General features: G+C 41.3%; 1 protein-coding gene and 1 long non-coding RNA gene across 8 annotated transcripts in view; one reads left to right on the forward strand and one right to left on the reverse strand.

Annotated features, from left to right (window-relative positions):
- LOC128423774 (uncharacterized) overlaps positions 1–13,267 on the forward strand; it is a 146,510-nt gene extending 133,243 nt beyond the window's left edge. For all 5 annotated transcript variants that reach the window (XR_008332841.1, XR_008332845.1, XR_008332844.1 and 2 more), the window contains exon 4: positions 12,888–13,267. This is a non-coding gene — a long non-coding RNA (uncharacterized LOC128423774). The remainder of the gene's footprint in view (positions 1–12,887) is intronic.
- Positions 1–14,217, reverse strand: part of NPR3 (natriuretic peptide receptor 3) — a 44,304-nt gene that overhangs the window by 17,214 nt on the left and 12,873 nt on the right. The window lies entirely within an intron of this gene.

The raw sequence follows: 14,217 nt of genomic DNA on the forward strand, positions 1-14,217 counted from the left end.
CAAAAATCCACACACATGGGCATACACCAAAGGCTGCTACTAGAGACATTCAATCTCAACTAAACTACACAACCCGGAACCCAACGCGACTCAACCCTCATGCTCCAGAATGGAATGTGGCATCCCTGTTCTCTAATAGGCCACTTTGCTATACTCGCTGTGGCTTGTGGCTTCTCAAAGTTTCCTCATTGGGTACGCACCATTCTGTCATTGGTTGGCACTGATTGGGCTACTGTCATGCATACAAAGTCTGCATGGTCTCAGTTGGGAGGTGTGTGTGGTAATTTGACCTGTAGTCCAGCACCACCCGGAAGGTCACAGGTTCTGCATCCTGGCTAAAAGATTATTTCTGGTTGAAGACACCCAGTGAGCTTCGTGGCCCCACAGGGTTTTGAACACAAGCTTTCTTGCTTCTGTCTATCCACTAGACTATACTGGTGGTAACAGCTAGTAATAGTTCTCCTACCTCTCTTTGACTACAAAACCCCTTACTATGTCACCAAAATTAGCTTTCCGCATGATTCATTCGTCAGTTATCACAAATCCACATGCCAGCTACCGGTAACGTGGAAAACAGCAGCTACAGAATTTATGCCATGGAATGGGCATGTCCACCCCAAGTTAAATGTGTATCGACATAGTCCTGAAACCAATACACGCTTCAGATTCTCTGCACATCTTTAAAAAAAACAAAAAAACAAGGGTCTGTGGCAGATCTTAGAGCCACTGCACTTTTAGCAACTGGTATCTCTCATATCAGCAATAAGTCTGTACAATAAAAAGTTAAAACGGACATCAATTAAACACTGTGGAAGGATGTATTCTTAATTGCCTGCATAGGCCTGGTGGAATAGAGAAGTTTTCAGAAGATGTTTAAAAGTTGGCACAGCAGGCCCATGTGTGTGTGTATTTCAACTGTTGTGAACTTTAGAAAATTGGAAACAACTGGGGTTTTTTAGGTTAGTTTTCTCTGTTTTTATTTTTTGTATTCTTGTGTAGGTACCTTTTTTTGGCATCTGTTTTTGTATTGAATGGAAATAAGAGTATAAATATACCATACTTATTTCTGTATTATACTGTATTATAATTAAATCATTTTGAACTGTATTTAACCATTACTAAGTTTATAAAACTTTATTTAAAAACAAACAAAATACACCACTATGGCCAATGGACAAGGACACTTTAAGAGTCACTGCCATTGCAGAAATCACACATACGACACCCAGATGAAGTCACTAGTTCATACAAATGCCTCATCCATTCAGCCCCTGTGGTGGCACACTCCCAATGTTTATTACACTGGAGCTGTCTTCTCTGCAAACTTGCTCTAAGAATCCCAAAAGTCAGAAAATATGCACTGATTAAAATAGATCTGACAACAGAGGTGCTTCAAGTCTTGAGAGAGAACTAGGGATGGAGGAAAATTTCATCCTGCATTTTTAAGTGAACTGACCTAATTCACACCTCATAGATTAATACATAGATTGGAACATGCCCTGAATTTTGCAATGGAGTTCTATAAACATACCAAAACCAATTAAAAATGTGTAATTAAGGCTAAAGTAACTTTAGACATGCATGAACAAATATTAAAAATGTAATTAAAAATGTTTGCGATACATATGGAATAACATATGTATTTAAATATTTAAATATTTAAATATTTATCTTCATCCTTTTTTTAAAAATCACATTAATGTATAAGCAAGGCAAAACTGCCTTATGAATGAACACATGTGAAACTGACCTGAAATCAAATTGGACAGATCTGTCCATTCCTGTTCAAAACACACAGGCATAGCTTTCTTGTGTTTTATTCTCTCAGTTTGAGGCTGTATTGCAAGAACTTCAAATTCAGATAACCAAAGTTTATATTTTGTTTTTCAGTACACAGAAAATAGTATTATAAAGTCTTATAGTACCACGGGACCAAAATAATGGTTTGAAGGTGCATAGGATGTTCCATTACTGGATATGTTCCATTGTGCCAGAAGCAGTTTAGTCCTGCTGGCCACATGACCTGGAAAGCTGTCTGTGGACAAACGCCGGCTCCCTTGGCCTGAAAGAGGAGATGAGTGTCGCACCCTATAATCACCTTTGACTGGACTTAACTGTTCAGGGGCAGTGGCGGAGTTAGCTGCATGGGCACCCAGAGCAGTGGTCATGCCGTGTACCCAGTGGAGGGGTAAGCTGCACGGGGGAGGGTGACGGTGTGATCCGCTGCACGTTGCTGTGCACGGGGGGAGCAGGGTGAGCCCCCCACATTGTGCCTTTTTGTCACCCCCTCAGGGATGACACCTAGGGCGCACCGCACCGCCCCTCCTTCCTACGCCCCTGTCCATGGGTCCTCTAGCTTTACCTTTTTTAAACCTGGGGACTGCTTCTTTATGAGCTGCTTGGAGAAAGAATAGAATGCACATATACTCAAACTAGTTTGGACAAGCTTTCAGTAAATGGGGACTAAATGTAAGGCTTGGAGTTTTAATATTGTTGGTTTCAGGACGGGGAATTCTGGTGTGTTTTTACAAGTGCTGTTTTAAATTGTTAAAGTATATTTTTAATTGTTAGTTTTGTTTAACCAACACTAAGACTTTGGGGAAGGATTGGGTGTGACTGCAAATATATCCAGGGAACACCAAGTTAACATAGATTAATTACATAACCCTGCCCAAATTAATAAACTCAATTTTGTTAGGAGCCCAGGGTGAGGGCATTTTCTCTCTCTCCCAACATTCAAAGCCACAAAAACAAGGTAGGATCTAGCCCTGAAAATATGTGCAATTTAAAGATGTTGCCTTAAAAATGATTAGACACGGTCACGGAGGATAGCTCAATCAACAGCTATGAGTCATGGTGGCTAAATGAAACCTCTGTGTTCAGAGGAAATGTATCTCTGAATACCAATTGCCAGGGGGAACAGCAGCAGCAGCAGCAGCAGCAGACAGTCCTCTTACTTTTGTGCTCCCTAGCAGATTTCGACCTGCCACAATGGAAAACAGTATGCTGGACTAGATGAGCTTTTGGTCTGATACGCAGCAGGGCACTTCTTACATCATGGATGGGTGGCCTTCTAGATGTTGCTGCATTGTAACTCCCGTTGGCCATGCTAACTAGGACTGGTGGGAGTTGGAGTCAAACAACAACTGGAGTTCCACAGGCTCTCAAATTGTTATGTACGCTACCATTGTGTACTACAAACACCACTGCAATGTTTGCTAGAGAGCTCCCAACAGTTCAGGCTTAACTTTTCATTATGTACCATTTCAACTTCTTTTCATTATATATCATTTCAACTTCTTTAAAAAAAAATACACACAACTCCAGAATTTTGAAAGTCACTGTTATTATATATTTGAATGAAGCAAAATTAAGGAACAAATTAGATGTCATATTAAATACATCTTTGCATTTAACACACAAGCTTTTTAATGCAAACCTGCTGGTGTGGTGTGTAAGTGTGTATTGTGGAGAGGTGGGGTTTAACTCTTTCTTCCCCTAATATGATCCTAACGAAAGTCTATCAATGGGAGATTCTCTCTCATTGCAGACAGCGGCCTCAGAAGAGTGATTGTCAACTGCATGAAGGACGGAAAGGTTTAACAATTCCCCTGGCTCCTGCAACCCCAGTAATTATCAGCTTCTACTAGCTGCATTTTAGAACACTTGCATGCTAAATGCATTTAACATCTAGTTTGGCCCTAAATTTCAGGTGTCAGAAATGGTAGCAGTCAAAGGTTAATGTATTGGGGTAGGTACAGAATTTGTACTGGGAGCATGAAGGCATTCATATAACACAGTACAATGTTCCTCCAAACCTAACGTTCCTAAATATATAAGTTTAGTCATAGCTGTAAAGGTTCACAGTGCTCAGAAGGTCTCATTGCCCTCAGGAGATTTCTCATTGGGACAGACGTTTTTAGCATCTAATGGAAACAGAAAGCTCAAAACACACAGCTTTTCATTACAGAGAACCAAACCACAGTATGGACTCAAATATCAATGCAGGTTCCTTCATTTGGGGTACAACGTGTCCAGCACTGAGGGCTACACTTGAAGGATACCGCACATGAGAGAACCGATTCTACTTTGTATATTTTTCTTTCACATGTTGCATTGCTTGTACATAATCTTTCCTATGCCCTCCCTTTTCAAAACGTTTAACTTTAATCGTGAACAATACATGAGTCCATAATAGGACTCCGTAATAGGACTCCCATCAAAACAAATTGGGCCTTTTCCACATCATATTTTTTTGACTTACCTTAAACAGAAGGGCTGCAGGCTTAGGATGCAATCCACATTTCATTCAAGCTAAGGGCCACAGATTTTAATAAGAGTTGGACCCCACGCCACAAAAATATGCCTCAGGTAGGATCCATTTGTTGCCTTCTACTGAATTTTATCTATTTTGTGCTATAGCATTTGCAGTTCTTTAAGAAGATTCCACAGTAAGTTCAACTGTGTTGATATACACACATTTCTTTTGGCACATAGATGTGCTACTTAATAATGCCCCTCTAGGCCAAAAGTAAGCATAGCAAGAGCTATGTGGCTCCTACCAGAAGCAACATCTCCTCTTTCCCCTCGCAGCCCCTGTAATGTCTAGTACTACAGAAAACATGACCTGATATTACTTACTGTTCCCATATCCACAAGTGGCAGACAGTGCAGTGGAGTGCAAGTGTGGAAACTCACAGCACAATGATGTACTGCTACACTTAATACTAAGCATTAACAGAGGACGACTACACATTGAATTGCTGCTTTTGGTGATGAGCGCGTGGCTCCTATATCTTCCAGCTCTGGCAGGATTTAAAGCTGGCTGTTACCATGTCTTTGTTCAACATTGCTTTGTGGTTGTTTTTGATCCTGCCACTAATCTGCTACTGCTGGTGTATGAATTTTGTATTTTCTTATTGGCTTCATTTTGATTTTGTAAACCACTGTGGATCTCTTTGATTAGCAATGCAGAAATATTTTATGAAAGAAAAAAACTGGCATTGGCACAGCTCTTATGCCCTGGGTTTGAAGTTGATTAGGTCTGCAGAATGTGAATCCATCAGAACTGCCTTGCAAAAACGTACTAGAAATCCTTCAGTTACAACCTAACCTACACCCTAGCTGTATGTTACCATAAAATTAATTCCAAGCCTCAGCAATACCTTACAGCAAGGATGCTTATATCTTAGAGCAATGGTTACTGGTCATGGTGGCTATGATCTGCCTCCTTGGTCGGAGGCAATAATGCTTCTAAATATTAAGTTACTGGAAACTATAAGAGAGGAAAGTGCTCTTGTGCTTGGGTTTTGCTTGTGGTTTGTGCCAGCAGGAACAGGATGCTGGACAAGATGGGCCATTGACCTGATCCAACAGGCTCTTGTTATCTTCCTATGGGGAACCTGTGGTCCTCTAGATGCTATTGGGTTACACACTTCCATCATCTGTGACCATTGACCATGCAGGCTGGGGCTGATGGGATTTGTAGTCCAGGAGGGCTGCAGGTGGTCCTCATCCCTGCTTTATAACAATATGTTGAATATACTACCAGGTTAGTTTTCTTCCAATCCTACTTGCTCTAAATGTCTCCAAGTATTGCATTCAAAGGAAAAGATGTCTATGTTCTAACACTCTGAGATTCCAACTGGGGATAATATGCTGAAAACCAATAAATGGACCTAAGGATTGGGTTGCTAAACTACTAAACATAACATTGAATGCGCCTGGCCTGGGTAGATGTAGTCTGTTTCAAAATGTCCACATAAACAAGGGACAAAAATGCATTGGGGCATAAGGAAAAATAAGAGTGTAATTTTATTCATTGTCAGTAAACATCAGATATCTTGGGCTTTATCCTCTCAACAAAGATAGTGGGAAAGCTCTTGCTGACTTTGGTGGCTATACAGTCATGCCACAAACTTCTAATTAATAGTGGATTGATTCTGTCAGCAAAACATAAACTGCCATGTGAATTCGGTTTTTCTTGCCACTGAAAGCAAATCTGCGGTTTGCTTTTATTCTTTCAAAGACAATTAGCAAAGCACTCCAGATACTGAAAAGTTCTATTCATTTGTACAAATTATTCCTTGGCAGCAGCCTATTTATTTCCTCTCCTTTCTCTCCTGATGCATTTAAAAGAGGACACAAAAGCCTGCCTGTCATTAATCCTACTTGGCTGGTTTGGAAAAAGACAAGTGGTGCACACACCACTGAACATGTAACATTTTTGCTTTCTTTTAAAGAGATTTTTAGGAAGTACTTAGCAATCTTCCACAGGGGGGGATGCCTGTGTGTGCGTGAGAGAGAGAGAGAGAGAGAGAGTGAGAGAAGTTAGGGGAATTGGAAGACAGATAAGTGGGAGTATTTGGCATGGAAATTATGGACCAGCTGACAAGCATTCCAATTTCTGCTGCCTCCCATGTAGCTTTTTAAAGATAATCAACATAATGCTAAATTGTTGCTTCAGAGGACTGGCAGTGCCTTCAACTCTCATTGACAAATGTTGTCTAACTGACCTGCTCATTAGAGAGAGAGAGAGAGAGAGGGAGGGAGAGAGAGAGAGAATATCTGATTGAAATAATTCATTTAATGCACTGGTGCACATTCTTTCAACAAGAAAAGTTATAAATCAAATAAGGCCTGCTCTTCATTCTCTCCGACATTAGTGTTGCGGAAATGCCTCTTAGAGTGACAAAACTCTGATCCCACCAAACAATGCAACCCCGCTCTATCCGGCCAACCTTGCTGGAATGTTTGTTAAATTAGTTAATTTTCCCCTTGCTTTTAAATGAGAAGAAAAAACAAGCCATGGGTGGCCTTGCTAACCTCAAAAGGCCAAATAGCCAAGGTTATAAAATCATCCCAGCTCAGAATACTGGATCTGAAATAAAAGCAGCATTTATTAAATTCTACCCCCAAACCAGTAACAGAGGTAGCATTAATAATTTTGAAAAGCAAAGCCTAAGCCAATTTCCTGTAAAGAGTGCAGAATCATTTAATAAAAATGGACTGTGCCTGAACTTTAACTGAAAAACAATTTTTAGTAAACTAGGTATGTCAGGGTCTATTTTTACTCTGGGGTTGTCCTTACTTTTTACAGGCATAATAACACTATAATGGGTACAAGCCACCACACACTCATTTTCTTATGCATATTCAAATCATACCCCTCTTCAGCACTCATTTATTACGATATTAATGTTTTTTAAAAAATTGAAATTGTGGTTTTATAGCATGAAGAATGGACAAACTATTCATTTGTTGCAAGACACTTGTTCTCCAGCCAATAAGGGAAATTTGTGTGCATGTTTTGGGGTGGGGGATTCACACTTCTTCCCACAGCTACTGCTTCCTTTGTAGCCAAATTGCACTTTGCCAGCAATAGATATGTGCACCTTTCCTAACATCCAACCAACTGCAGGTGTGCCTGGAGGAAGAAGATTATCTGGACCCATTTCATTCTGGCTTCAGACCCAGTTCCAGCACTGAAACATGGATGACTACCCCAATTGATGACCTTTTATCTTTAAGTGGCTTTTGACAGAACTGTCCGTGATGTTCTTCTGAAGCTACTCAGAGGAGCTGGAGGCAGTGTGTTACAGTGATTCCACTCTTAACTATAGAGAGCAGCATTGGAAACTTTTTCCTCAACCCCATGGCTGTTAGGCTGTAAGGTTCCTCAGGGGTCTGTTCTGTCCCTTGTGCTATGAAACCACTGAAAGCTGTCATCTGGGGATTTGCAGCACAATATCATTAGTATGCTGATGGCATGCAGCTCTACCTCTCCATGCCATATAAATCAGCAAAGGCTGTACCAGCTACTAGACAAGTGGGGCTGGAGTCGGTGGTGGGCTGGATGGGAGCCAATAAACCAAGGCTGAAAATGATTAAGAGGGAGGTGCTGTGGGCAGGCAGTTCTCATGTTAGGGAATTAGGCAGGCAGCCTGCTCTGTGGATGGTTGCACATCTGAAGGAGCAGGTGTGCAGTCTCCTTGATACCAATCTGTCACTAGAGGCCCAAATGGCTTCTGTGGCAAGGGATGCTTATGCTCCACTACAGCTGGCTAGTTCGCTGCAGCACTTCCATTTGGACTACTTCAATGCACTCTACATGGGGCTACGCTTGAAGATGGTCTGAAAGATGCAGTTGGTGCAGAATGTGGTTGCCAGGATAGTGACTGGGGCAGTACAGTTGGACCATTCATCAGTATCCCTGTGTGTCCTGTTTCAGGCCAGGTCCCAGCTAGAGAGGGTCCACAAGGCCCACAAGCAGTCCAGGGACTGGGCAAACAGATAGCAATAAAGGCAAGGGCACAGGCCAAGGACAAGAGGCAGTACACAGCGTGGCCACACAGATAGGTGTTCAGGCCAGGTGTGTAGCTGATGGAAATACAGCTCTTCTACCCAGGTACTTTTGAACTGGAGCTGCTGGAACCATACCAGGGTCCTGCTGAATTCTACCAGTTGTTATCAGAGAGAGGTCTCCTCATGGCGAGGACCTTGCCTCCGAAGGAGTCTTTTCCTGAATTATGGCACTTCTTTTTATGGGGCAGGTTTCCACCTCTCATTTAAGGAACTGTTGTTCACGTGGGCTTGGGGACCATTCAGCCTCAGCTTCTTGGACAACACTCCCTACCTGTCTGGTTCAAGAGCCCTGACTCTGAGGTGCTTTTCAAATGTATTTTACATTGTCTTAAATCCTGTGTTGTTTTACATTGTGATGTAAAGCTCTGGGCTTCTTCAGGGAAAATGTATAGGTAAAAATCTAACCAACAACAGCATCTCAAACAAACAAAAATCAAAACCAAATGTATGTCATTTGATTCTGAAAAGGTTGTAGTTTCTGTTAACTAAGAAAAACAGAACCAGCTTCTGCCCTTGGTAAACTTGTACAGTGTCTTTTGGATAAGAAAACAAACAGTGGGGTACTTATATTTTGAAGAGACCATGGCATTATTGAAGCTTCTATACATACACCCTATCTAATCCATGGATTAAAATCTCTTATGGGTGCCCTGTTATGTAAAGTTCAGTAATAGTAATCTAGAGGGAACCAGATTTATGCAGTTGCTTAAGATACTGTTCACCTTCCTCTACAAAACAATAGACTATTGAGAATAAATTTCATATGCTCGGGGCCAGATTCTGTAAGCTTTAAGTATGCAGGGCATGCCAACTTGGGAACAAACTTTTGTGCTATAGATTTGTGTAGTTTTGGTGTTTACTTTTAACAATAGCAATCTCAGGGCTTAAAGCTGGAGTCATAAAATGACAGTTTGTAATTTTACCACCAGCTAAGGAATATGTGGGTGAGGCTACACTTGGCTCCTGCCTGTAATGCATCATGCTTCTGAATTAGTGAATTAGGCTGCAAGCATAACCTCACATACCTGGAAGTAAGCTTCACTGAATTCAGTGGGACTTACTTCTGAGTAGGCATGCTTAGAATTGTAGCTTTATGTAAATTTCCAGGATCACAAGAGGAAAATAATGGAAACATATATTAAGAAATTTCCATCAGAATCAGAAGACATCCTTTTTTCCTATCTCTATGGGATTTTTGAAAGGCTATATTACCACCTGTCAGGTAAATGGGAATAGGCAGGAGTCAGCAGAAGAACTGAATTACGGTACAGTTTCAGGAGGCCTGCCTTTCATCTTTCCTCCTAGTTTGGCTTGTTGAGTCAATACAGTCCAAAGTTAAGATGTATTTATGATGGCAGCTTACTACCATTGGAATTATCCCCCCATTGCATGTTTTGCTATTATTATTATTATTATTATTATTATTATTATTATTATTATTATTAAATTTTATTTATACCCCGTCCTCCCCAGCCAAGACCGGGCTCAGGGCAGCTAACACCAGTATAAAAACAATTGATTGAAATACAACTTAAAAACAAGATTAAAATACAACATTAAAATGCAGCCTACTGAGGTTACATTCAAAGTTTCAGTAGGAACTCAAATCAAAAACTTTTCTGGGGATGAAAACATCAAGTCTTCACCAAGGCCAACTATCTAGACTGGTCCTACATGAGCCAGAAAAAAGCCAGGGAAGTCCCCAAATAGGAATTCCATCACAGAAGGAGAAAGGACAAAGGAAGAGGGGGAGGGGATCAATTTGATTCCAAGCCAAAGGCCAGGCGGAACAATTCTGTCTTACAGGCCCTGCGGAAAGAAATCAGATCCTGCAGGGCCCTGGTCTCATGAGACAGAGTGTTCCACCAGGCTGGAGCCAGTGTTGAAAAGGCCCTGGCTCTGGTTGAGGCTAATCCGACTTCCTTAGGGCCCGGGACCTCTAGGGTGTTACTATTTATGGACCTTAAGGTCCTCTGTGGGGCATACCGGGAGAGGCGGTCCCGTAGATATGAGGGTTCTAGGCTGTAGTAGCAGTAGTTTGAGGTTACATTTTACTGTGTGATTTAAGAGAACATACTGCTTTTTCCACTGTGTTGCTTGAAAGACTGCAGATGGCTCTTGAGAACTGTTAACAACTCTCTGTCCTTCTGAGCAGAGTTCCTATTCAAGGCCGAGGTTGTATTCTTTTGCACCAAGGCAGAATGAAAAACTGTAAATCAACTCTTTATTCTTTTGTTAGCAGGACTTGAGATAACATACACACAATTATGAACAAATGCAGCAACTTTCATTGACAATCTTTCCTGTTATGCTGTTTTCAGAATGGGAAATCAAACACAAGTGTGCTTATTTATTGTGAGGCACTTGAAATCACATAGTCACCTAATATTAAAGGGCCCTGACAAAGCGGGTGTTTCGGGTGAGAATACTGTCTATAGTTAATATTTTGGGGGTTTACCCATCAGGCACCAATTCAGGGCCTGTTCAGTTTACTTTTTAAAAAGCTATGCTTAAAAAATAAATCCTACAACACATGTTTAAATAATTCAATTTTACATTAATATTACTCCATACTGATTTACTGCCTTGTTAATAGACTGGCAAGACAATGCGAGAGGATATCTGTATCACTTTAAGGACCCTGGAAACAGGTTACCAACTACATTTGCAGGTGTGATCTACCTTACAGTTGCTTTGTACTAACACAGTGTTTCTGAAAGAAGTACAGTTGAGGGAAACATTGTTACCTGTTCAGTGTTAAGATTTGCTCACACAGGAAATTCCAGTTTGATGAGAGACTAACAATAATATATTGGCCAACTGGCTATAACTGAGGAAGACTGACTTCTATTTAGAAAGCTCTACTACTCTCCTCAGGAAGGCATCCTTGGACTTTCTTGGAATTCAGTATTCCGGACAGATTAAACTAACAGAGATCCTAAGCACACTTACTTGCAACAAGTACATTTCACTAAAATCGGCTGCATCTGTTGGATATGAACCAAGGAGGAACCAAAATCTTCCCCCCAAATTGGCCTGACGTGCTCCTCCCAGACTAACTCATGAATCAGAACAAAGCATTTCTGCCACCAAGACTGTGTTTGAAATGGAACTGACAAGATCCCTGTGATCAGGTGTGGGGGAAGATGGTTAACTGCAACGGTACACAGTTGTGGAGGCAGATATGCTTGGAGTGGTTACTTTGACTGTTTTTTGAAAAGGGATTAAAATGTTAAAGACAGCTCTTCAACCACTTTTCAAATACAGTGGTACCTCGGGTTACATACGCTTCAGGTTACATACGCTTCAGGTTACAGACTCTGCTAACCTAGAAATAGTACCTCAGGATGAGAACAGAAATTGTGCTCCGGCGGCGCGGCGGCAGCAGGAGGCCCCATTAGCTAAAGTGGTGCTTAAGTTAAGGTTAAGAACAGTTTCAGGTTAAGAACGGACCTCCGGAACGAATTAAGTACTTAACCTGAGGTACCACTGTATGCAAGTATGTTGAATACGATGCTCGTGTTTAAACACAAACTTTAATGTGCTTTTTAGTTTCAAAAATTCACTAATGCAATGTAAAGTACAGGATGGATTCAATAACTAACACATGTGCAATGAAAACAGACTAAGAAGTAGACTGATCCAGCCATCTCTAGCCTGGGACCCTAATGCTGCTATGGTATATTGTTATTCATATTCCAATGCCAACATCCTAATATAAATTTCCAGTACAGTCCTTGGGAGGTATGTAGATGGCCTTAAATTAGGTTTATTACTTGTAGAACTCCAAAGTGCAACTTCCCTGTCTCCTCTCCCTTTTCAATGCTATGACTGAACTCCTATGTTCTCTTAGGTCATGCTCACAACATTTTCTTAAAGCACATTGACTTCCCCCCAAATATTCCTGTGAACTGTAGTTTGTTTAGGGAGCTGGGGTTTGTTGTTTGGGGGGACGACGACTATGGTTTGCACAATTATTTTAGGGTAAACCATGTTTGCATTAAATGTGTGATGTCAATGTGACACCATACTGAGGTTGCTAACACTTGTAGCAGTTTGGCATTAAATGCTAGGAGGACAGCTACCATTCAAAGCAACATTTTCAGACATCTTAGCAAAATATAGCATTATACACCTCTCCTGAATGCCCTATCATGTTCTCACACAGACCATGTTCTGCATGGTTCCCGGCCTGGGCAGTGGGGCGGGGCAGAAGCTCCCCCCCCCACTCTGGTTCAAAAAAGAAAAGAAATCTTCACAAGTCCTAAGAAGTTTAATTACAGTGGAGCTTTAAACCCAAATTTGTATAAAACAGATTTAAAGGTCTGCTGCTAAAAATGATTTGCATTGGGGGGGCATTAGAAATTACTAGATGTACTGTGTCCCATTAACCTTTTGTGGAGGGACATACAAAATGGATTTTAGTTCCAAATGATTGCTTCCACTATCTACAACTACAAGGAGTTGGTAGACTTTCAATGAGGGCTGTGCCACATCTGACACAGAACTTTTATTCCTAACAGAGCTCCATAGAGGGTGTTCTCATGGGGAAAAAGAAGGTGAAACAGCCGAGATTACAGTTCAGTGCCTCTGAACAGGCAAAACTCTGGTGGGGTGTTTTTAAAAAAACAACAAAAACAAAATCCTCTGACACCCTGCCTGTCAAACGCTGCATTCAGCAGCTGCAATATAAAGCCAGTGTAGAGAATGGAAATTGCTGTAGTGGAAAAGTCTTGCACTAATACCAATGGGCAACTGCCTGGATTTAACACGGAATATTTGAAATCACTTGCCGAAAGTGTCTCTGGAACATCTAAGAACACTTCAGTCACTGACATACAATGGAATATTTATCAAGGAACTTGGCATCTATTAAAGGGTTTATTAAAAAACTTTACATGTGTCCCTATTGTTATGTTTCATTATGTTCCATGCCTAAAATCTTCACAAGATAAAACACTTTGGGGGTTTTCAGGAAGTAATTTCTCCCCTACAGAAAAGGGTAGTATCTAACTGGTGCCCTGTGCTGACAGAAGGCATCTGGAAGTGGACAGAGAGGGGGCAATTTTGTGCTATTTCCTCCCCCCCCCCAATATAATCCACCCTGGGGGGTCTTAGTTTTAGGGGGCAGATTTTAAGGGACTGCAGGGGCAAAGCGGAAAATTCCCTCCCTCCCTTTTCTGCTCGGAATGCATTCCGCTAGCAGAGGGGCACCAATTGGATGCCACCCGAACAGTATACATTTCATTTCATTTTACTTTTAATGTTAAGGAAAATTGCAACCAAGTTATAATTTAAAAGCAGAAAACGGCGACAACGGATGTTACTGCTAATTGTTTTGGACTGACCATTTTGAATCTTTAACCTGGAATTATCTTCCTCTTAATCACATTGCACTATCTACAAACAGCTGTTACTTACACTCTAGGAACCTAATCATTATTCATCTCCTGTAAAGACAGGCCTCACCCATGGATGGAGAACAACATTTTTTGCTCAAGCGCTGTTCGTAACTGACGCTGCAGAGGATCTACGCCATAGCAGCAGTCAGGATAGCCAGGAAAGTACTTATAGCAATAGCCACAGGCGCGCTGCAGAGCCAAGCAGGCAAGCATAATTGCCTAGAGATTTTTTTAAAAAATTAAATGACTCATAAATGGAATAAAATAAATGAATAAAAGAGAGATGGCTGGTGTCAGAACCTGGGACAGCGATGGTGGGAGTTGGAGCCAAGCGAAGGCAAATGATCAGTGCCAAGGACGGGCAATCCAGTATATTACCCCAGTACTGACCTGAACTCTCATGAGGGCAAATATAACTAGGCAGGGCGGTCTGTGCCATAGGCCCCACATC

Source organism: Podarcis raffonei, chromosome 11 (genome assembly GCF_027172205.1).
Source record: "Podarcis raffonei isolate rPodRaf1 chromosome 11, rPodRaf1.pri, whole genome shotgun sequence".
Classification (NCBI taxonomy): Eukaryota; Metazoa; Chordata; class Lepidosauria; order Squamata; family Lacertidae; genus Podarcis; species Podarcis raffonei.